The 24,304-nt window shown below is 50.6% G+C and overlaps 1 protein-coding gene and 1 long non-coding RNA gene across 7 annotated transcripts in view; one reads left to right on the forward strand and one right to left on the reverse strand.

Annotated features, from left to right (window-relative positions):
* The window catches only part of SPIN1 (spindlin 1), a 74,958-nt gene extending 71,628 nt beyond the window's left edge, over nt 1-3,330 (reverse strand). For 2 of the 6 annotated variants that reach the window (XM_038527333.1, XM_038527328.1), the window contains exons 1-2: nt 2,397-2,507; nt 975-1,095 (exon numbers count right to left, since the gene is read on the reverse strand). The gene's annotated coding sequence lies outside the window, so the exon portion shown is untranslated. Of the gene's footprint in view, nt 1-725; nt 788-974; nt 1,096-2,396; nt 2,510-3,207 lie in introns of those variants that run through there. The other 4 variants (XM_038527330.1, XM_038527329.1, XM_038527332.1 and 1 more) reach the window with 4 other exon arrangements.
* Nucleotides 3,331-21,734: 18,404 nt separating this feature from the next.
* Nucleotides 21,735-23,971, forward strand: LOC119869784. Its single transcript, XR_005353206.1, has 2 exons — nt 21,735-22,709; nt 23,330-23,971. It is a non-coding gene; the product is annotated as an uncharacterized LOC119869784 (long non-coding RNA).
* The last annotated feature ends 333 nt before the right edge of the window (nt 23,972-24,304 follow it).

The raw sequence follows: 24,304 nt of genomic DNA on the forward strand, positions 1-24,304 counted from the left end.
ACCCTACAAATTCATGTAGTTCTCGAAAGAGCCTCATGTGACACGTCTCCTCCCAGTTTACAGGGAAGAAATGGCAAGTTCTAAAGAACACAAGGGGTTTGGGAAGGGAGATCAGCTGTGTGGCTTCAGATCAAGACCCAGTAGGGCTTGATTTCCACCCAGACTCTCCAGAGCTGAAGGCCACGCTCTCTCAGTGGCCAACTTCAGAGCCCAGAGCTTTTTCACAACACCACAGTGTGTGTGCCAAATTGAACAAAATACCTGGGTAAAATAATTGATTCCCTCTTCCAAGTTCTTCTCATTCAAGGAACGGGGTGGGGAGGGGTGGGGGACATTCAAGCATCAATAAATATTAAGAAAGTGTTTATGTAGATATGTATCAATTGCTCTGTCAGCAAATTAAGATCCTAACAGCTAAATCAAAAAAACACTCAACACCATTACTTTTAATCTGTAAATGACCGATGTGATTAATTCTTCAGAAACAGTATCTTTTCCACAAATTTTTAATGTACCAGAAAAAAAACGCTAACGATTAAGGAGTGCAGCAAGACAAGTTACGAGTGTGTGGGCATTCAAGTAAGTCACTGCGAAAACGCTATTACGTTTCTCCACTTACAACTTCAAATTAATAATTCTCATCTGAAGACTAAAAGCCACATTTGAGATCCTGACCACGAGATGCACAGGCATCACAAAGCACATGAAGGCGTGGGTACCGTTACCTAAGATGCACTCTGAGGACAGCAATGACCAACGTTTCAGCGTTACCTGGATTTCATGGGCGCTGAAACAAAACAAAACAAAGAGATCTGCAGCCAACTATGGAAACAGCACAATATTTCTCAGAGCCCTTAATGGAGGCGGTAAACTCCGACCCCAAGGGAGGACAGAACACAGCACTATTTCCCAAACTGAGGTGACCAAGGAACCCTTTGTTTCTCCAGCAGCATCTAAGACTAGTTCCGCACTACCTTCAGCAGCACCGCTTCAGATATTCCAAAACTAAGTCGGTACTGTTACTGTAGTCTGGATTGGGAACCGGAAGTACTGTGGAAGCACTACTAGCCAAATTCCTGGGATCAGCCAAAGTTTCTGGAAAAAAAAAAAACAAAAAACCTGTAGGTCAAATGTAAAGAAATGACTAGAAGGCCTTTGCTTGCCTTAGCCATTTCACAGCATCTTAACGTCTACTCGCTACTCTAAAAGAAAAATAAATTCTGTCTTCCCACAAAAAACTAATACCTACTATCCATAAATTTGTGACATATACCAAGTGTGCGACGTTTACTCGCTATTCTCCAGTCTAACAAGGACCGTTCCGCGAATTCCCGGCGGTTACAACTTGGGGTGTGTGCCCACCACGCCAGGCTGGGGCAAGGCCCCGGGGCAGCCGCCCCTTCCCTCTGACCCCGCCTGCACGGTCAGCACCCGGAGGGCCCTGCCGAACCCAGCCCGCCCTGGAAACACCCCCAAGCGCACGCGGGATTCTCGTCTCCTAACAAAAGCTGTGCCCTCTCCCTCCAGCTCTTCGGCCTGCAGGGCTCCTTCCAGAAGATTCCAGCAGAAGAAAGTTACAGGTGTCGGCCCACGGCGGCCCACGGCGGCGCGCGTCCCGCGCTGCCCCCCGAGGTGCCCGCCACCGCGGCCCCGGCGAGCACGGACACCCCCGTGCACCCGGCCCCGGCCCCGGGCCCGGCCCCATCGCACGCAGCCGCCGCGCCAACAGCCTCGGGGCGCCCACCTCCCGGCCGCGGCCACCGCCGCCCCCGAAACCGGCTCCGGGCAGGCGCGCGAGCCCACCCCGGGCACTGCGCAAGCTTCCGCGTCGTGCGGCTCATCCCCGCGCCCCGGGCGCAGCGCGCTCAAGGTCACCCGGGATGCGGGGGCGCGCGGGCGAGGGGCAGACCCCAGCGAGGGCCGGGGCCGGGGGCGCGGGGCGGGGGCGACCCGGACCCGCGGGAGGGACGGAGGCGGGAGGAGAACGGCCGCCCCGCCCCGCCCCTCCCCCCCGCCCCGCCTCCGCCCGGGGGTCCCGTCCCCCGCCCCGCCCGGCGGGTTATGCAACGCTCCCGCGCCCCGCCCCCGCCGCCCCCCGCCCCCGCCCCCGCCCCGCCGCCCAGGCCTGCGGAACAAAGCGCGGGGCCCGCGGCCCGGCGGGCAGGGCGGCCGCCATGTTGGCGGGGGCGGCGAACAAAGGCGCGCGGCCCGAGCCCGAGGCCCCCCGCCCCGCGGCCCGGCCGGCAGGGGGCGCTGTGCCGGCGCCGCCCGCGCCCGGACAATGCGCCGCGGCCCGGCCGCCGCTCCCCCGCGCCCCGCCGCCCCGCCGCGCGCCCCGCCCGCGCCCCCTCCCCGCCCCGAGCGGCGCCCGCTCCCCCGCGGCCCGCGGGTCTCACCTGCCGGCCGCCTAGGCCGCCGTCCTCAGCCCGCGGGCCCCGCCGTCCCGCGCCGCACTCCCGCCCCGGCCCGACCGAGCCAGACGGCGCCGCCCCGCCCCCGCTCCGCTCCGCGGCCGCCGCCGCCCGCCCCCGGCCGCACGGCGCACGCGCACTGCGCCCGCCGACTGCGCCGGCCGCGCCGCCCGGCCCCGGCCCGACGGGCCGCACTGCGCAGGCGCCGCGGGCGGGGGGCGGGGCCCGCTGGGAGGGCGGGGCCTGGAGCACGGCGGGGCCTGGAGCTCGGCGGGGCGCGGCCCGAGCCCGGACTCGGTCCCGCGACGCTCACCTGGAGGCGGGGCGGGGCCCGGCGAGGCGGCGGGAAGAAGCCTCGGAGCCGGGCTGGCTGGCGGCGGGACGGGCCCTGGCGCGACCCAGCCCGCGGCGACGCAGGTGGGGCGGGACCGGGCGCGACGGGTGCGGGCGTCTGGGTGGAGCCTGGGGGCGGCGGGCGGGGCCCGGGGCTGCGCACCTGGGGGCAGGCACAGCCGGGCGGGGCGGGGCGGGGCCTGGTGGGTGGCCCAGCGGGGAAGGGCGCCCCTCACCTGGGGGCCGGGAGGATGAGGGGGGACCGCGTGGGACCGGGCCTGGCGGTAGGGCGGGGCTTGGAGCTGCTCCCCTGGGGGCCGGGAGGATGGGCGGGGTCGGCGCGGGACAGGGCCTGGCGGGGGGGCGGGGCCTAGCGGTGCTCACCTGGGAGCCGGGAGGAAGGAAGGGGACGGCGCGGCGCGGGACAGGGCCTGGTAGTGGGGCGGGGCCTGGAGCTGCTCACCTGGCGGTCGGAAGGACGAGCGCGGACGGCGCGGGACGGGGCCTGGAGCTGCTCACCTGGCGGCCGGGCGGGACAGAGCAGGGCGGACCCGGCGCGGGCCCGGCCAGGTGGCGGCGTGGGAGGCTGGGGCGGGGCCGAGGGGCGGGGCCTGGCGCGCATCTCACCTGCCGGCGCCGGGGGCGACTGGGCGGGGCGGACCGCAGGTGCGCGCGGGAAGGGGCGGTGTTGGGGCGCCGGAAGTCAGGCATCCTGGGAAGTTTCGTTTTCGCTCGGTGGGAGGACGCTTGCTGGTGGAGCCGCCCTGCTCATTCTTGGGTTTAAGCCGCCAGACGTCGTGCCCGCGCGCCGCCGGGGGATGAGGCCGGGTACGGCGGTAGGGGCGCCCGCGGGCGGAGTCGTGGCCGCCTGGACGCAGTCCGCACGCCGGGCAGGCCGCCAGCCGCCAGCCGCCAGCCGCCAGCCTCCTGCGCGCGGACCCGCCGCCGCACTGCGCCGCCGCCCCGCTCGCGGGTCGGTGTGGACCCGGGCCTCGCCCACCCCTCTGCCCTGCGGGGCGGGGCGGGGGCGGGGGCTGGGGCTGGGAAAGGGGCTGTCTGCAGACCCGGGCCCCCACCCGAGCCTCCCTCACCCACCCCCCTGCCCCGCGGAGCAGGGGAGGGGATCTCTGCAGACCCGCGGACCCGGGCCTCGCCCACCTACCTGTGACCTTGAGAGCCTGGCCCCCACCACACATGGGGGAAGCCGACCAGCTCCTCTCTGAGATCGGGAGCCAGGCATTCCCACGGTCCTTCGTGAACTCGTTTGACTCGTTTGACCCAAAATGCCCCTTGAGTATTTTGTGAGTTGTTTGCGGGAGGAAGGGGAGAGAGGAAGGCAGTGAGAACAGTTTTGACGTCTGCTGTGTTGAGTGCAGGACCTGTAGGCTGAATCCTGAGTCTAAACCCCAGCCCCCCACCCCCCGCACCCCTGGCTGGAGCTCTGCGCGCTCCGCCCCCCTGCACCAGCCTGGTGTCCAGCAGGTCACCGAGCAGAGGTCGTTCCTCGAGTGCAATCGACCTCTCAGAAAAACGCCTCCGCGGTGTTATCGGGTCAGATGACAGGACTTTGGAGAGCGCACTAGGCTCTGGCGCCGCACGACTGCTAGTTAGCAATGCTCTGCAGGATTTTACTGGCACCTTGTCCTCTTCTCCCAAATGAGATTGATACGTGCCTGCTCCAGCAATTAAAGCTCGTCTCAGGTGACACACTTGGCAAGACCTGGGAGTTCACAGGCCAAGTAGAGAGCCAATTTAGACACGGACAGAGAAGCGAGTCACTACTTAGCAGTGAGGAAGCATTGGAAAATTGTTGCATCCGTTGTGTTTAATGTTGAAGGCGGCAGACGGCAGTGGAGCCGATCGGGGAGCAGAAGGGATAGGAAGGAGGCAGGTGCCAGGGAGTCTGCTGGTAGGAGGCTTCAGCGTTGTCTGTCCCCTGGATTTCTCCACCTTGCCACTGTTGACATTTGAGGCTGAGTGATTCTTTTTTAAAGGAAGGTGTTTGGCAGCATCCTTGGCCTCTATCCACTAGATGCCAGTAGCACACACCCTCCCCAACATTATGACGACCAAAATTGTCGCCAGACAAAGCCACATGCATTTCCCATCCTCTCCCTCTTGGAGAACCTCTGTTTTAAATTTTGCCCATAGTAACGATCACTGGGAGCTAACAACAATGCACTGGCGGGGGAGGTGAGCCAACACCCTAAGTCAGAAAGGGCCGCCCTCCCAAGTAGGCAACCACCAGTCCTTCCCCTAGAAGTATCTCCCCTCCCTCCCCTCAAAAGCTTTGCTCCTTACCGTGCTGAATGTCAGAAATGGGCATCTACATCACCAATGTAAATCTGCCAAAAAAATTCTTAAATGAATCTGTTGGGAGAGGAGGCATGGAGGAGGGGGGAGGGGAATCAGACAAATCCAGATTGAGAGACATTGTGCGAAACAGTTCCACTGGACTTTTCAAAAACTCAGTATCAAAAAAATACACAGAAAAGCTAGGGAATCAGGCCAGACATAGAAAACCACAACCAAATCTATTACATGACCCTTGATCTTACACCACTTTGAAGGAAAGAAGCTGTAAAAGATTTGGGGGACAGTTGGAATATTTTGTATGTGGAATGCATTTCAGAGAGAGTACTGCTGAGTGATCATTGAATGTTTCAATGTGATGACATCTATTTATGAGAATACTCTCGTTCTTAGGACATGTGTCCTGAGTTGTTGTTTGTTGTTGTTGTTTTAAGTTTTATTTATTCATGAGAAACAGAGAGAGGCAGAGACAAAAGGAGAAACAGGTTCCATGCAGGGCATCCAATGCGATACTCCATCCTGGGACCGCAGGATCATGACCTGAGCCAAAGGCAGATGTTCAACTGCTGAGCCACCCAAGCATCCCTTGTCCTGAGTTATTTAAAGTGAAGAGTCCTAGTGGCTACAACGTATCTCAAATGGTTCAGAAACAGATGTATTTTATACAGAGATAAAGCAAATATAACAAAATGTTACCAATCAGTACATTTAAATGATGGGGATATGTGTGTTCATTGTCCCATTCAGCTTTTCTGGAAAACTGAAATTTTCCAAAATAAATTGGAAGAGTGAACCCCAGTTATGTCTTGAATTTCTAGGATGCTAGGTCAGCAGTCCCTGCCCTCTTCCAACTTGCCACGCATTTCCAGAAACTGAAATATATAGTGTCTTTACAGTTTCACAACCACACTTGATTTCTGGAGACTAGGTTGGAGGAGCCTGTGTATATTTTTTCCTACTGCAGGAAATTTATTGCCAGTAAGCAAATAGGCATGTTAACAGTTCCAACCTCTCCTAGATCTATGTCTCTGCCTCTGTCTCTCTCTTTTTTTCTTAAGATTGTATTTGTTTGATAAAAAGATTGAGCGAGCTTGGGAGAGAGTCTTAAGCAGGCCCCATGCCCATTGCAGACCCCCAGCACAGGCTCAATCCCACAACGCTGAGCATGACCTGAGCCAAAACCAAGAGTCAGATGCTTAACCAACTGAGCCACCTAGGCGCCCCTAGGGCCATGTCTCTTCTTGCTGGGTCCCTGGGTTCCTACTTGGAGAGATGAAATTTCTGCCTGGAGATGTGTGGTATGGAGGTAGGATGAGCTGGACCCACAGTGAACTGACCTTGATATGTTAGATGAAAACTAACCTTCAGAAGCCTTTTCAAGTTAGTTATACTTATAAAATAATCCAGTTATTCAACACAGCAGAAAGTATTCAATATGCATCATACACACCACGCACGAGGATAATTCTTTGTATTAGCTTCTCCTCTAGGTGGATGAGTTTGATGGGGGTACCAGTCTTCTTGTAGGTAAGGATCCTCTTTCCCTGTTGGCTACCTGGGTCATCCTCCAATTGGCCCAACAGCCTATTCCTCCCCACCCCCCACCCCAGGTAGTGGGGGCAAAGGCTGTTGAGCTGGGCACACTCAGGCTTTTTTAGTCTCTAATATGTTGGTCCTTTCAATTGGAGCTCAGGCTGGCCCTTCCCCTCCTGCCTGTGGTCCAGATTTATGGCTATGTTAATTAGGCAGCCCTAGCACGGGAATCCTGATAAGACAGTGGCCGTACTGGACAGAGGCATCTGTTGTCTGCTGGTCCTGATAAGGCACCAGGGCTAAATCTCTAACTGAAAGGCACCCTGATACACACTCTGCAGAAGGATGTGTGAGGTCTAGGGCTGCCATGCAGTGCAAAGGAGACCAGAGCTTGTTTGCCAGGTCAGCAGTGGGACCAGAAAAAGGGAGAGTGGTAAGGAGAGCACAGGAAGGGGCAAGGTCAGCCCTGCCTGGAACTTCTCCAGGTATTGACCCCACTCAGGGCTCCCGGAGGCCGGAGTGGGTGGGGATGCATTCTCCAAGCTGCTTCTCACCCTCCTATCACCTCATCTCTTGTAAGACCCTTTCTTACCATTCTCTGCTGTATCTGCAGACTAGAGCAGAGCGAGGGGTTCACTGAAGGTCCTGCACACCATCTGTGGTCTACAGATGGCTTCCCCAGGTTTGCTTCACCACTTGAGTACAGATGTTATACTTCGAGGGGAAGTCATCCTCCAGGGAAGAACTCCGGTTCATGGGAGATGCTAATGCAGGCTCTGGAGGGCCACACAGTCCCAGGCCTAGACCCTGGCTGCTTACCCCTCTCCCCATACCCAGTGCTCTCCAGGGTCCACCTCAACTGTCCACTGTGAGTGGGGGGGCCTCAGACCTGGTAGATCCCACACTGAAGCTTCTTCCTGGTGGAGTGGGAGGGAGCCAGCCTGTTATAATCCTCTTTCTCCTGGCAGCAGTGGGTCAGGAAGGGCCAGGAGGACCACATTCCTCTCAGGAATCCTTTCTCCCAGAAGGCACTCTCTCCAAAGGCAATTCTGATTTTAATAACTTGCTCCTGGAACTTCAGCAAAGTCACAAATTAGAGCGCCCTGCCCCTCCAGTTTTCTCTCAAACAACAGAAACCATCACGGCACTGCCCCATGAAGAAGTGAGCCAGAAGAGCCTTTCCACTCCCTGCAATTGTCAAAAGCACCCTAGGGAACACAGATGCAGCATTAGCCTCTGAAGGAGGCACGTCTATAGCCACAAGGCGTTTACACTACACTTCGTGAAGGGAACATCTCCTGGTGCTACGGAAATGCTGCCTGAAAGAATGACTCTGGTAGAGACTGCAGGAGCAGAGTTCAGCCATCTGGTCCACCACACAGCTTCCTGCCCTGGTCCACTCTGGCACTCCTTGAGATCATTCTCTACACAGCAGGCAAATAAGCACTCTCCCACATCTGCTCAGAAGTCTCCCATGAGCACCTGCACAAGCTGATTGTTCTCTACTCTTTGATGTGCATCCTTATTTATTTCTCTTTGGCTTCTGTTTTGTAATCACAGTATTGAGTCGTTTATGTGTGTATTGCCTGTACCCCACCTCGTTAAAAAGTCCAGGTGGCAGGGCAGCCCCGGTGGTGCAGCGGTTTAGCGCCGCCTGCAGCCCAGGGCGTGATCCTGGAGACCCTGGATCGAGTCCCACGTCAGGCTCTCTGTATGATGCCTGCTTCTCCTCCCTCTGCCTGTGTCTCTGCCTCTCTCTTTCTCTCTGTCTCTATGAATAAATAAATAAAATCTTAAAAAAAAAAAAGTCCAGGTGGCAGAGACAAGATTGGTTGTCCTTATCAATCTACCTCCTAAAGGACAGGAAGGACTCAGAAGCTGTCTATTATAAATGAATATATGACATGTTCTGAGAATACTGGATCACGTGGATTTATTACGACGCAGGGCTCAAATACCTGGATATCAGGCAATTTAAATTCTCATTACCTACTCTTATAAGGTTATGTCAAAGATCAAAATAGATAAAATCTAAGAAAAAGGGGGGCCACCTGGGTAGCTCAGTGGTTGAGCATCTGGCTTCGGCTCAGGGCGTGATCCCAGGGTCCCGGGACCAAGTCCCACATCAGGCTCCCTGCAGAGATCCTGATTCTCCCTCTGCCTGTCTCTGCCTCTCTGTGTGTGTCTCTCATGAATAAATAACTAAAATCTTAAAAGAGATCAAAATAAATTCTGTACAGCCCTACACAGGCACAAGGGAGTTTCACTTCCCAGGAAGACACAACTAACACCATTCAGTCGGGTTAGTACCAATCTGATGCTATCTAGAGGAGGATTTAGAGAGAGAATCATGAACTACAGGAGACCATGAAGAATATGGTAATAATGTTGGGGGATGGATTGGACTGAATGGAGTGCTCATGGAAAGGGTAATAAAACAATGACTTCCAAACAGCACGCACAGTGGACACTTGATGGTAGGGGGAAATTACTGTTTTATTGGATGGCCTTATGATCAGGTTGAGAAGAAGGAAATCCTCATCATTTAAAAAAAAATAGTACCTGAGAATTTTAATTAAATGTTATGATGATAGTACAATTACGCTGATTTCTCTCAACAGATTAGTTTTTCCTGTGTTTGAACTTTATATAAATGGAATCAAACAGTGACATGCCTGCATATCACATATTCCTTCAATATTATTTACACATCCCGGAGATACTGTAGACAAGCTGGAAGACGGCTGCTGTAGGATGTATTCCTACAAGTGGGCTTGATGGAGCCTATATGTTACTAGACACCACATCTGTACGATGGTACCAGAATTTTATATCTTTGCCAAGTTCGTAAGTGAGCAAAACCATATCCTATGATAGTTTGCATCTGCATTTCTCACACTGTAAAAGAAACTGGTCTCTTTTCCGATGTTTAAAAGTCATTTGATCCTAGGGAGTCCACTAAAAACTATTGGATGTAATAAATTCAGCAAGGTTGCAGGATATAAGATCAATATACAGAAATCAGTTGTGGTTTTGTATAGTAGCAATGAACAAACTTAAAGTGAGATTAAGGAAACCATTCCTACAATATGGATGGACCAGAAGGTATCATAAGTCAAATATATGATTTCACTTATATGTGGAATCTAAAAGACAACATAAAGTGGAAACAAACCATAAAGACAAAACAAACTGGTGGTTGTCAGAGGGGTGGGGGGCCGGGCACAGTGGGGGAAGGAGCAGGAGGTCCCAGCTCCCAGTTATGGAGTGAGTGAGTCCCGGCGATAATGGCACAACATGGGGCGTCCAGCCAGTGGTTCTGTGATGGTGTCATGCAGTGACAGGTGGCCCCTACACATTTGGGGAGCACAGACTTGTGGGACTTCTATGCCATGCACCTGACACTGATGTAACATTGTGTGTCAACTAGACATCACTTTTTTTAAAAAATGAAAAAAAAAAGTAATTCAAAAGAAATTCCTCTTAGAGTAGATTTCAAAAAATAAAATAGGAATAAATCTAATAAAAGAAGTGCAAATTTTATATCCTGAAAATCCCCAAACAGTGTAGAAATTATAGAACTAAGGCATTGACTAAAAGACTTCATACTTACTGGTGGCAATACTCCCTCGATTGATCTATGATGGATTCAGTGCAATCCCTGTCAAAATCCCAGCTGACATTTTTTTTTCCTTTTTGCAAACATTGACAAGTTGATCCTAACATTCGTATGCAAATTTAAGACATCCAGGATGGCCAAAGCAATATTGAAAAAGTTTGAGCAATCACCCTTCTCAATTGTAGAACTTCCTACAAAGCTACAGTAACGGAGACTTGGTGGTCCTGCCATAGGACTAGCTATACAGATAGATGGAATAAAACAGCCCAGAAATAAACCCTCATATTTACAATCAATTTTCGACAGGGTTAGCAAGACCATGGAATGGGGTGCCGGTCTTTACCATAAATGATACTGGGACAAGTGTATTTCATACATTAAAAAAATGATGTTGGATCCCCCCCCAACTCCACTATATGTTACATATTGACTCAAAACATGTCAAAGACCTAAATGTAAGAACTGTAGAGTGCTTAGAAGAAAATATAGGTGTAAATCTTTGTGACCTTGGATTAGGGCAGTGGTTTCTCAACTACAACACCAAAAGCACAAGCAGTAAAAGGAAAAATAGATAAACTGTGGATCACCTAAATTAAAACCTGAGCTCAGAGAACACCTTCAAAAATGTGTAAAGAGGGGAGCCTGGATGGCTCCCAGGGTCCTGGGATGGAGCCCCACGCCAGGCTCCCCGCTCGGCAGGTGGGAAGCTTGCTTCTCCTTCACCCTCTCCCTCTCCCCCGACTCTTGTGCTCACTCTGTCTCTCCAATAAATGAATATAACCTTTTTTTAAAGTGTGTAAAGAAAACCCACAGAATGGGAGAAAATATCTGAAAATCACATATTTGGAAAAGAACTTGCATATAGATCATGTAAAGAACTTACAATAATAAAAAAAAAAAAAAAAAAGAACTTACAATAATAAAACAACAAACAATCAAGAATGGACCACGTGTTGGATCAGATAATTCTCCCAAAACGATAAGCAAATGGTCAGTAAGCCCAGGAAAAGACACTCAACGTCATCAACTATCAGAAGGGCCACAGATGGTGTGATTCTCTTTAGACAAATGTCCAGAAATAGGCAAATGTATGAGAGAGAAAGTAGATTAGTGGTGGCCCAGGCCTGGGTACAGGAGTACTGCTCGTGGTGATGGGTGCACAGCTATATGAATACACCAAACACCATTGAATTGTACACGTTAGTTGGGTGGACTGTTTGCTACATGAATTCTGTCTCAAAATAAGTTGCTAAATAAAAGAATAAAACAGAATAATGTCATTGGGCGGCTATTTCTTGCAAATTGTCCATGGCCTTAGTCTTCTCTTCTACTTGGATTTTTGCTTTATTTTTCTCCCTTGTTTGTAGGCACTCTTTACATGTTGCAAAATATTAGCTTTATCATATGCTAACAAAATTTTTATCTGATTTTTTGTCTGGCTTCTTATTTTGTTTCTGGAATTGCTTTTTTCCTGCAAAGGTTTGAAAGTTTTATACAAGTGGGGACGCCTGGGTGGCTTGAGTGGTTGAGCACCTGCCTTCGGCCCAGGGTGTGATCCTGGAGTCCAGGGATCGAGTTCCATATCAGGCTCCCTGCATGGAGCCTGCTTCTCTGCCTCTCTGTGTCTCTCATGAATGAATAAATAAAATCTAAAAAAAAAAAAAAAGAAAGAAAGAAAAAGTTTTATACAAGCAGCTTTGGTAGTCTTACGTTGCCTCTTTTTTTTTTTTTTTTTTTAACCATGTTTGGAAAGACCTTCCCTATCAGGAGATAATGCATTTTTCCCTCCCACATTCAGAAACTTTTTTTGTTGTTTTTTTGGTTCTTTAGGAACTTAGAATTATACAATATAACTTTAAGCACTAGAAGAGAGTCGTTTTGACTTTGTCTTTAAACATTTGCCCATGTTTTTAATGTGGATTTCATTGTCCAATAACCAACATCATCGATTTTCATCTTCTATCGTGTTTAAATATTTGTCTGGGGCAGCCCCGGTGGCGCAGCGGTTTAGCACCGCCTGCAGCCCAGGGCCTGATCCTGGAGACCCTGGATCGAGTCCCACGTCAGGCTCTCTGTATGATGCCTGCTTCTCCCTCTGCCTCTCTCTCTCTCTCTGTTTCTATGAATAAATAAAATCTTTTTAAAAAACTTTTTTTAAAAATAAATATTTGGATCATTCACAGATGATGTCCCTAGAAATCCAAAACAAGATTTCCCAAGGGTCACGAGAGAGAGAGAGAGAGAGAATGAGATTGCCCTTGCTCCGAGGGGGCACGCCGTTTTTACTGTGCTAGAGCCAAGAGCCCGCACCCCACTCCCATGTTCACCTCAAGAGCATAAAGGCATAAAAGCTCACTTCTTTGATTTGAAAAATGAGAATAATTAGCCCACAGTGGGAGAGATTACATCTGTGAAGCCAAAGTGCATGCGAAGTGACCCTGGGCCACAGCTTTTCACAATGTCCCTTCCAGGCAGTGGACCAGCTTCAGTTTGGGTGCGTGTGAGGGTGGTATCCCAACGAGGGTGATGCTAGGCCCCAGCACACCTCCTCCGGGTGTGAGGCTGACGTGGGCAGAGCAAAGCTGAGGTCCGCGGGGAGCACCAGCATTCCAGTGGACCACACACGTCCAGGGCCCCCCTGCTGCGCAGCCCGTGATCAGGACCAGACCAACACACAGGCCGTCTGCTGAGACTCTAGCCCGTGGCCTACATGGCGCAGGGCTGAGAGCCTCCTGCCGTGGGCTTCGCCAAGCTCCGACTCAGGCCCCGTATCTTTCCGGGCATTGGCAGACTTCAGGACCTGGGAGGATGAGGAGAGCATCCTGACCTCAGGAGGGCAGGGCCGGCTGACCTCATCTCCAACCCCTGTACCCCCAGGTCCCTGTGTCCTTGAGGTCGGCTGTTTGAGTCTGAAGCCTGGCCTGTAGGGCTCCCATTTCTGTCTCAAACCACCACCCCTACCCGCAAAACTTGGAAGCCCACTCTGTCCATCAGATGGCAAGAGTTGTGCTCTCTTTCATTCTTCTGACCCCCCTCCATTGAGGCAGGGGTGTTCACAGGTTCTAAACAGTTGGATTCCAAACATGTTTGATCGGCAGCTAAAAGCCCCAGGCCTCCCCACGTGGAGTGGGCTTCATGTGAGTGTCCAGGCTGCTGCACGTCAATACGGGAAAGCTGGGGTGCCTGGGGGGGCTCAGTTGGTGGAGTGTCTGCCTTCGGCTCAGGTAGTGATCATGGGGTCCTGGTATGGGGTCCCTCGTTTTGAGCGGGGGCTGGGGGGGGGGTCCTCAGAAGGGAACCTGCCACTCCCTCTGCCTCTGCCCCTCCTCTTGAGTGTTCTCTCTCTCTCTCTCTCTCTGAAATAAATGAATAAAATCTTAAAAAAAGAATAAGACTGGCAAAACACAGCTTTCCCCGCTGCTGTGGATGTGAGTTAAATGCAGCGTGGGTCAGCCAGCCAGCCAGCCAGTGCACGGTGGCACAATGCTGATGGTGACACTGGTGACTGACGTGCTGATGGTGACACGCGTATCACTTACATGTATTCCCATCTGACTGTGACTCCATCTCCCCTGGAAATGTGGCTCCCCAGCCACTCAGGAAACGTTTGCTTCCGCAGCGCGGGGGGCGCCTGCTGCCCAGGCCTCCTTATCCCAGAAAGAAGAGCAGGTCACCAGCGTGGTCAGACCCCGAGCTGTCCACACACAGCCCCCTTTCTTCCACCGTGAACTTTCTTGCTCCCACCCTCCAACCTTCCATGCCACACAACTCCCCACACCGCCTCTCCACCTGCCAGGTAGGGGGGTTGCCCCTTCAGGATTCACCCAATAAAGCCAGTCAGATCTTGAGGTTTGCTTGGTTGAGTTTTGTGATTAACTAGTGAGAGGGAGAGCTTTCAGTATGCCCAGGCTGCTGCCGTCAGTGGACCTGGTCTCCAGGTCGTGAGTTCAAGCCCCATGTTAGGTATAGAGATTACTTAAAAAAAATAAATCTGCCCAGGAGAGATGGATTCTGGTTCTCAAGGACAAATGTCAGCTGGTCCCTACAAAGGGCAAATGACTCCCCAGCTGCCCTGGGTCACCACCTGTGCTGCAGGCAGGCAGGGAGCAGGACCCTGGGTGGGGGAGGCTGCTCCCAAGCCCTCCCCCCGGATTGCAGATAAACAGCTGGACTTCTGAGTCCAGCTCTCCTGTGATAAGAAAGGACAGGTGGCAGCATTCACTTTTTAAAGCACTTTCTTATTGGAAAAGTGATCTTGCTTGTTGAGCAATACACAAGGAATACCAGAGATGTGTACCATGAGCTCGCCTCCACTGCTCAGGGGCCACTCCTGTTGACCTCTGGAGGACTTCTTTCATCAGAAAAGTCACTTCTTAGGCAGCCCGGGGGGCTCAGTGGTTTAGCGCCACCTTCAGCCCAGGGTGTGATTCTGGAGACTGGATCGAGTCCCACGGAGTCCCACGTAGGGTTCCCAGCATGGAGCCTGCTTCTCCCTCTGACACTCTCTCTCTGTGTATGTGTGTGTGTCTCTCATGAATAAATAAATAAAATCTTAAAAAAAAAAAAAAAAGGAAAAGTCACTTCCTTTCAAAGCACAGGTTTGGATATCCTTGAGAGTGGCTCCCTACACACACTCAAAGCTACATTGTGGGGCAAGCTTTGTTTTTTAAAGTCAATATTCGCTTTGCCAAAGGGATGAATATAAAGTTCATGAATTTTAAAAATGTAAAAACCCAGTTCTTCAAGTTAAACTTACAATTCTTATTACTCTATTTAGTATCTAACAGTTACACTAGTTTTTAAAAATATATTTTATTTATTTGACAGAGAGTATGCACGAGCGGGGTTGGGGCAGAGGCAGAGGGGGGGAGCAGGGTCTCTGCTGAGCAGGGAGTCTGATGTGGAACTAGATCCCAGGACCCTGAGATCATGACCTGAGCCGAGGGCAGACGTGTCACCAACTGAGCCCCCCAGGAGCCCTATTTACACACTTTAATTTGAAATCATGAGACTATTGTGCCCCAAGTCCTTAAACTTTAAAAATGCCTAAAATACCAAGCATGTACAAGACTGTTAATACTGTGTGTGTCCTCGGATCCACATCTATGTTTAAATCTTGAAATCCATTCACACAGCAAAGACAGGAGAGGGGTAAGGATGCCCTTCCCAAGCAGAGGTGATCCCTCCACCCCAGAAAACCTACATGACCTTCTCAAAATGAGGGACATGTTTCTGTGCCAAAGGGCCTCCCGGCCCATGTTCCCAGGACTCAAGTTAAACGATCTGCAGCCTCCCCTGTAAGGCAGTAGCTGGCCTCTTTGTGTGTGGTGTTGTTGCCTTTTGCGGCTGTAAGATATTATGTGGCATTTCTTGGATCCTGTATGTCTGGGGGCCCTCATTCTGCACCCACAAATGCTGAGGTCTCTAGAAGGAGTTCCAGACATGCCATCCAGAAATATGCCTCTTTGGTATATTGATCATCTTGAACTGAAGGCACTTGAAGAGCTAAGGCGGGAAGAGGCCTTCTCTGAAGTCCCCTCATCAGCCCCAGAGGGCACCTTGGGTGTCCTGGATCCTGAGGGTTCCGGGCACCAGGAACCCCAGCTCTTGTCTAAGCAGAGTCGCCCAGAGGCTGCCACCACTGCCAGACACACTTTGTCCCTATCTGTTGTCAAAGACTAAAAGTGCAGTCATCGCTGTGCTCCTTCTGCTCCGGGTTGTCGAGTTCTGCTTTTTGTTCTTGCCTGAGCTGTGGGTTTACAGTATTCGTCCAATCCCCCCGCCCGCCCCCCCCTACTCGGTACTTCTGGGCTCAAATCACAGAATTACTGGGCAGCATTTATGGTGTGCAGCTCACTGGTGCGCTTGCACTTTGGACACTTGTTCGGTCGTTGCTAACCTTTCTTCCACATTGTCTGAGTGGCCACAAATCCCATCGGTGCAGTTTTCGTGTTAGATGTTGTGTTTTCATTTCTCAAAGGTCTTTCTGTTTGGGTCCCTTTTTCTAGATCTGTTTTGTACACATGCATTCCCTGAGCTCCCGTGCACGTTTGGAGTCTATCAGAGTGTCCACCGGTTCTTGCACTGGTGTCCTCCTGGATCTGTCTCCACTGACTCATTTCTCTAATAATCATGAGTAATATCTTCCTCCTTCTTTGCATATTTGGTAATATTTTATTGCTTCAGAGATGTGGTAAATATGCCCCTGGGTGCAGGATTATTTCTTTTATTATTATTTTTTAAATCCCTTGAGATATTCTTAGCCTTTTCTGTGGTGTTTCCTGAAGGTGGTGGAAAGGGCTTGACCTTCAGAGGCTTATTTATTCTGGAGTCGCCAGCAGGACAATACCCTTTTGAATACCTTCCTCAACACGTGGTTTCTTGGGAGTCCTTCCAGGCTCGCTGGTGGACCATGAATTAGCCCTGGCCTGAGTGAGCCTGGGGACGGCTCCCCAGGGCCGATCTCTCTCTGGCCTTCATCCGCTTGTGCACTCACTTTTTAGAAGCGGTGGAGTCTGCAGACAGATTCCTGGAACTGGCTGCTGCCATGTGAAGCCGAGCCCCTTGGCCGCCCTCCCTTAGGGGGGCCGCTCTTGGCTCTTTGGCCAGCAAACTCTCCAGGTAAGAATCCAGGGGCCACCGTCTGGCCTACCTGCTCCCCAGTGGCTGACTCAGGTGCTTTCCTATACTTGGTATGTATTCTGGTTGGGTGAGGCCAGGGACAGATTCTATGCCTGTTACCACACTCTTACTAGAAGAAGAACACTCCCTTTGTGGCCTCTCCATGGCCAGTCCTCCAGGACCCTCAGGCTGGCTGACTGTGGGGCCATGGATGACCCCCTGCAGCCAGCCTGGGGGGCTACCCACCCTCCAGAGGCACACTCTTCCTCTTAAACTCGTCTCCCTGGTGCATCATACACAAGCTGTGTGCTGCCCCAGGAAACAAACTCAAGAGCAATACAATCCATACTCTAGTTTAAATAAAAGCCACAGGAATATGAGTTCATTAACAATCCTATCCATGGCGGGAACAAATGCCATGTTGCTTAGCTTGCCTTTGGTCTAGAAACTCACAGAAAAATTATCATTACCATAGGATTCTTGATCCCATATTCATTTTATTGCATTTGGCAAAAGATCCTCCTCTTTGTTGGTATCATGTTGGTATTCATGTAAAACCATTCTTACTAATAAATCTTTGTTTTTTAAGTTTTTTTTTTTTAATTTTTAAGTCATCCCTACATCCAAATCAGGGCTCGAACTCACAACCCCGAGATCAAGAGTCACCTGCCCCACTGACTGAGCCAACCAGGCACCCCTAGTAAAGCTTTTTTAACCCTGTGGTGAGCCCAGCACTGGGCTGCAGGTGTCTCTTTATTTCGTCATAGCAGACAACCTGCTTCCCACTTGGGCATGGAAAACGTGTGGTAAACATGTCAGCCACTCATACAGTACTTCAAGTGAACCAGAGGCTCATTTGTGGTAGAAAATTAAAAATTACCTGGCTGTCAAGAGAACAAAGGGACAAGGAAGGGTAGAAGATTCACCGGAACATGTTCCAACAGCAGGTGTGCTTTTTACGAAGGTGAGTAGCCAAAGCTCTCGTCTTTTAAAGCATCTTGTCAGTACATCCAACAAAATGTCAAGACAAGATGAGTGTATGAATGTGGGGAGGCCACTTTGGATCCATTTTAATCATTAATCCATTTATGTCCTAAGGGCGGTGCTCCTTCTGATACAATCCAACTCATTCTGAAATGTGATCCCCACATTATAGCATAATAGGTGATCAAATACTTTGGACCCCAGCCACCCCAGCATTCGTCGAGCATCTCTGTTGTGTTCGGTTCTGATAGATGTGTCCTTACATCCAGGGGCTTCTGAGAGACAGGCAATGAATGACCAGGTAGGTTGTCCATCCACCTACAAGAGAAAGCTGGTGAGCTTCCAGGTCTAACAAAACACTCAATAATGTCCTCCAAGTTTCCACCCTGTAACGAGTACGTTTTTTCACAAATTTCATTACAATAACTGTAAAAGACTTGTCGACAAAGCATTGTAAGTATTTTTACTAATGCTGTCCGTATGCTCTTCTGTGTAACTCCTGTATCTCTGGTCACTGCATCTGGAGACGGATTGTGCTCATCAGGAGGAGACAATTACAACAGTAATAGGAAGCCTTCAATGGGGCAAATACCACCCTGGCCAACCTAAAACCATCACAGCATGTAATAACAGTAAAATACAAACAGTGTTCCAAAAGAAGCTATAAAAATTCCGGCACAATTAAACAATATCATCCCCTAGCATGCAGATCCCTAGAAGATGTTTGCTGCCTTTTTCTTTTTGCAGGAGAGGTAATCTTTTATGCCAAAGGAATAGAAATAACAGAGTCTGCAATATACTTCTACCAGGATCTCTTCCTCTGCCCTCATTCCTTCAATAAGTATTTACTGGGTGCCCACTGAGTGTCCAGCCCCTGTTAGGTGCCAAGGATGATGGCGCTTAACAGGATGCAAATAATCCCTGGAAACAGTGAAATGCAGCTACAGCAAAAAGCACAAAACTGGGGCGCCTGGGTGGCTCAGTGGTTGAGCATCTGCCTTCAGCTCAGGGCATGATCTCGGGGTCCTGGGATCAAGTCCCACATCAGGCTCCCCACATCGAGCCTGCTTCTCCCTCTGCCTGTGTCTCTGCCTCTGTCTCTCTGTGTCTTTCATAAATAAATAAATAAAATATCTTTAAAAATAAAGTGTGCGGTTCCATATTCTTGCTGTATTCACAGAGTTGTGCAACCATCACTACAATCAGTTTACAATCTATTTATAGCATTAGCAGTGTCTCCCCGTTCCCTCCTCCCCCTGGCCTGGGCAACCACTGATTTACTCTCCATATCTGAGGATTTACCTGTTCTGGACATTTCATATAAACAGAATCCTACAAGACGTGGTTTTCTGTGACTGGCTCCTCCCACTCAGCGTGTTTTCAGGCCTCATCCACGTGTTAGCAGGTGTCAATGCTTCCTTCCTTGTTATCATAGAATAATAATAATTCAGCCTACACATCACACTTTGTCTATTCACTCATCAGTTGATGGACATTTGCATCATTCTCTTTGGAGGCAATTATGAAAAATGCTGCCCCGAGCATTTGTGTACAAGTTTTCACGTTGTCTCACACTTGTATCTCTCTGGGTTGGTGCCTAGGAATGAGCTGCCAGTCACGTAGTACACCGCGTTGATCACTTTGAGGAACCACAGAAGTGGCTGGTTCTGTTCCATACTCCCACCAGCAAATTTATCATTAACCCATGTTGAAGTTTCTCCGAACCTTTTTCTGCAATGCTTGACATGATCATGTGATTTTCCCCCCTCTTTTTTCACCGTTAGTTTAGTGGATTACGTTGATTGCTTTTCAAACATTGAACCAGTCTCACATCCCTGGAACCAACTCTACAGGTCATGGTGTGCAATTTTCAATACGCTGTCAAATTCTACTTGCTAATATTTTAAGGATTTTTGCACTTCTACTCAAGAGGGAGATTAGTCTGTGGTTTTTTATCTTTGTTTGTTTGTATTTTCTTTGTCTGGCTCTGGTATCAAGGTGATAATAACTTCATAAAATGATTCAGGAGGAGTTCCCAGCTCTGCTATGTTTCTGAAATAGACTGTAAAATTGGAGTTCATCCTTTAAACATTTGGTGGAAGTCTCCAATGGAACCATCTGGCCCTAAATATTTCTTTTTTGAGAGTTTTAAATTACGGACTCCGTTTCTTTAGGGGTTATGTGGCTCTTCAAACAATCCGTTTCATGATAGGGGAGTCATGGTGGTTTCCCTAACCCTGGTTTCCCTCACTAAGTACAACGTGTTTACTGGATGTTGAACGTGAAACAAGCATGACGAGACTCTGAAAGCTGCAGAGAAGAAGGCTGATCGGCAAGGGACCTGGGGACCCGATGGGTGGCTCCGTGGTGAGACCCCTGAGTTTACTTTGCCTTGTAATCGACCAACTATAGTCTACACTTACTTCATTACTTTTTCTATTTCTTTCTTTCTTTCCTTCTTTCTTTTTTTGGCTATTATTTTATTTCAAAGAAATATATGTCTTTGTATTTAATTACATTTGAGAAACTACTCGGGGGTCAGACACCATGCCAGGTGTTGACACTATACAAGGATCTCTTCCCACAAATAGTTGACAATCTAATCATAGCAATAGTCACATAATGTTTTAAAATCCAGTGTTTTAAAGAAAAGTTGGAATATAATAAGATCAACCGATCAGGAGGGGATTCTGGCTAAACTGGCCCCATGTGACAGGTGACCCACACATCTCCAGCATCTTTGCTGCCGAGTGCCCATGTCCAACAGTCTGGACACCCGTCCGACTGTCCCATTCTAAAGAGTGTCAGAATAATCTTTTCTTTAAAAGGGCCGTGGTCTTAAAAAGTTTGAATTGGATTTTCTAAGCTTTGAGAGGTTAGGAAAAAAATCTAACGCATGGTCAGATTTTCATTATAAGGCTTAGACTAGTGATTCCTTCTCATGGGATTGGGGACATCTTGGCACCTTGGCATATTGACTATTTTAAGTTGAAGGGATTTGAGATATGGCAGGTGCTGGCAGAGTTCTCTGACTCCCCCACCCCCCGCCTGAAGCTGGGCATGAGGCCCTTGCATTAGAGGAGCCCTCCGTACGCCTGGAGGGGGGGGTTAGAAGGTCACGGGCAACTTTCTTCTTCCTTCACACTTCCTTAGGAGAGCTATATTGGGTTTTCTGTTATGAGCCAACAAGTGAAATTAAGTTAATGGCAACTCATTATTCCCCAAATAGAAAGTAGACTAGAGACCCGGCTCCTTTACGGCCCTGCTGCAGCTCCAATTCCTGCTAGAGTTGGGCTTATTTGTCTCCCAAGGTGGAAATACCAGCAGTGCCTGCACCTCGGAGTCTCCTGGGAAAAACAAGCCAAACATCTGATTTCCCAGCCCTGGCCCAGAAATTCCGATTGCTGGTGATTGGCCTGGGCTCCCGCTGGAGCACCCCAGTGGTGCTTTCGGGGAGGCAGAAAAGGAGCCCTGGCTGGGGCGGGGGCCCAGAATCTGCACCCATCTGCAGGTTCTCTGGGGCAGGTGCAGTGGGGGTTGTCGGGGGCCAGAGATAGGGAGATAGAGCTGCAAACAAAATCCTCTCACACCCCAGAACATCACTCCATAAGAATAGAAGAGAAAGAAAACAATGTTGCTCAGATAATCATTAAACCCACGACCAACAGACAGCCACTAGCAGCGCCCCAGGGACAGAGGGAAATTGCAGACAAGCCACACTTGGGGCAGGTTTGCCATTGGAGTCAGGTGAAAAGTCCAGCCTACCCCCTCCCAGTGCTTCCTTGGCTGTGAAAGACTCTCATACATTTACTTTTTAAAAGATTTTATTTTTTTTTAAAGATGTTATTTATTTATTTATGAGAGACACTGAGAGAGAGAGAGAGAGAGAGGCAGAGACACAGGCAGAGGGAGAAGCTGGCTCCCTGTGGGGAGCCAATGTGGGACTCGATCCCAGGACCCCAGGATCACACCCTGAGCCGAAGGCAGAAGCTCAACCGCTGAGCCCCCCAGATGCCCCAGACTTTTGCACATTTAAAATAAGACAGACAGAGGCATTCTGAAAGAAAAGGGCAGGGAGAATGTCTCCTCCCATATTTCTCAGGACCTTGAAGCCTCTTCTTTTCAGCCTGTGCTTGTGTCACGGCCTGGGTAAGCCGTGTGGCAGAGCTAGCACCCTGGCTGGCAAGGCCCTGTCCCTCCTGCACCTGCTGAGGTACAAGCTCACCCAGTGCTCCAAGACAAGGGCCATGCGGGCATCCTCCACCAGTCCACCTGTACCCCCAGCCAGCAGGACAGCATCGGTGCCCCAGGAGGACCAGCTCAGCCTCTGTCCTAAGATTTGGCAGGGTTGGGGCCTGTGGTGAGGGTGGCAAGCAGCCCAGGACTGTGCTCACAGCAACTAGCACCCTGCCTGGTTGGCCTTGTGTCCAGGTGAGAGCTTGCGGGAGAGGATGGCAGGACCCCGGCTACCAGACTTCACACGCTGAGTGACTCTGTGTCACCCAGAGCATCGTCTGCTGGCCGCGGTTGGGCTAGTAGGTAGGGATATTTCCCCTGGGCCCAGTGCCCTGGACGGCTTCCCAGCAGCTGTGGGCTTGCATCGTCCTCGGGGGGAGGTCAGGCTCAGCAGCAATGCTCAAGTCAGACACTTGGCTGTTTATTTGTTTTGTTTTTAGATTTTATTTATTAGAACACAAGCAGGATGAGGGGCAGAAGAAGAGGGAGAAGCAGACTCCTCGCTGAGCAGGGAGCTTGATGTGGGACTCCATCCCAGGACCCCAGGATGGTGACCTGAGCAGAAGGCAGATGCTTCACTGACGGAAACCCCAGGTGCCCCAACACTTGGCCTTTTCATGGAAGCAAATATCGAGTTCTCACATCTAATAGAAGGACTGGTAAGAAACTCCTAGTGTCGCCGTGGAAGGTGGTCCTGTCCTTAAGAAATGTCTCCTCAAACAAGCTAAGTGGCACCACTTACCTAATCCGGCCATTCGGGAACACCAGTTCTACTCTCAGCTGCAGAGAGATCTAGAACAACCCACCCACCGCAGCAGGAAACCTGAGGAGGCTTTTCAACATGCTTGTTTCTTCTGCGTCTTCTCGCAGAGTCTGGAAAACCTGTGCCCTGAGATGTGTGTCCTTCGGGTGGCTACCCGTTTGCTCCCTGCCTGGCCCGGCGCCCGGACCAGCTGAGGGCAATGAAACTGGCACCTGTGGCCGGTAACCGAGAGTGAGGGTGGCCCTGCAGGTGTCTCACACACACACGTCAAGCAGAGGGCAGGTCTACACATGGTTCTCAACACCCTTGTCTTTCCTTCCCGTTAAATTCCCCTCAAAACACTGCCTTCTGCTCTTCTGTCTCCTGTTTTGTCACAGGAGCTGCAGATCGAAGTGTGAGAGCAGCTTTATCCACATTCCTATGACCTTTTTTTTCTTTTTATTTATTTACTTTTCCAGTTTTGGTGGGAAATAATTGACATACATAATTTTTCTTTTTATTTATTTACTTTTCCAGTTTTGGTGGGAAATAATTGACATACATCACCGTACACATTTAAGGATGCACTGTGATGGCCCGATTCACCGTATTCTATGAAATGATTACGATAGGCTCAGGGGACCCATCTTCCCATACAGGCACGGTAATGTTTCTGACCCGCACCCACCTTGCCGGCAGGAGCACCAGCTATTTGTAAAACTGCTGTTTGTTGGAACGTTTTATTGCCAAGAAACAGTTTCACAACTACGAGCCGATCTCTTTGCTGGACCGTTTGTCCTTCTATGTCTCCGGTGTATTCTATGGAAGCGGACTTATTGTTTGAGAGCAGCTGTAGATTCTCAGCAACATTAAGAGTTAGGTGCAGAGATTCCCACCAACCGCCCCATGCAGCCTCCCCATCGGATGGTCCTCCTGGTGCCGAATAACATTCCATTGTCTGAGACACTAGCTGCTTCCAAAATTTCTCTACTAGGCGCTACCCGTCACGCTGCAGGGCAGGGAAGTGTCACGCAGGGATGAGGATGCTAGAGTTGGGCTGCGACTATGCTCTCGTTCTCTTCCTCAAGGTGTGTGGAACCCCAACACACAGGGGGTAATTTAGGGGGTGTCATGTGACCTCCTGGCAGCAGAACCCTAATTGGCAATCGTCAAAAGAAACAAGTTTCCTCACTGTTTTTTCAAAGCTCTTTTCTATCCCCTTACCCTTCCTTCTGGCCCATGCAATGCTCTCTGCCTGGGACGGACTAAATTTTGTTGAGTCTTTCAACATTCACCCCAAAATTCACAGGGCTCCTGCGGGTGCAGATTATTGCTGAAGGCTTGTCGTAGCTAAGTAATAGAAGCTGGCATTTATGGAGCGCCTACTGTGCGTGCCTGATGCCCTAAGGATTCCACACCTGCTGACTCATGGGCTTGTCACTGTGGTCTCCGCTGAGTACTGTGTGGATGGAGAAGTCGCTCCCAGCTCCTCAGCCGGAGCCACACAGCCAG

Source organism: Canis lupus, chromosome 1 (genome assembly GCF_011100685.1).
Source record: "Canis lupus familiaris isolate Mischka breed German Shepherd chromosome 1, alternate assembly UU_Cfam_GSD_1.0, whole genome shotgun sequence".
Taxonomy (NCBI): domain Eukaryota; kingdom Metazoa; phylum Chordata; class Mammalia; order Carnivora; family Canidae; genus Canis; species Canis lupus.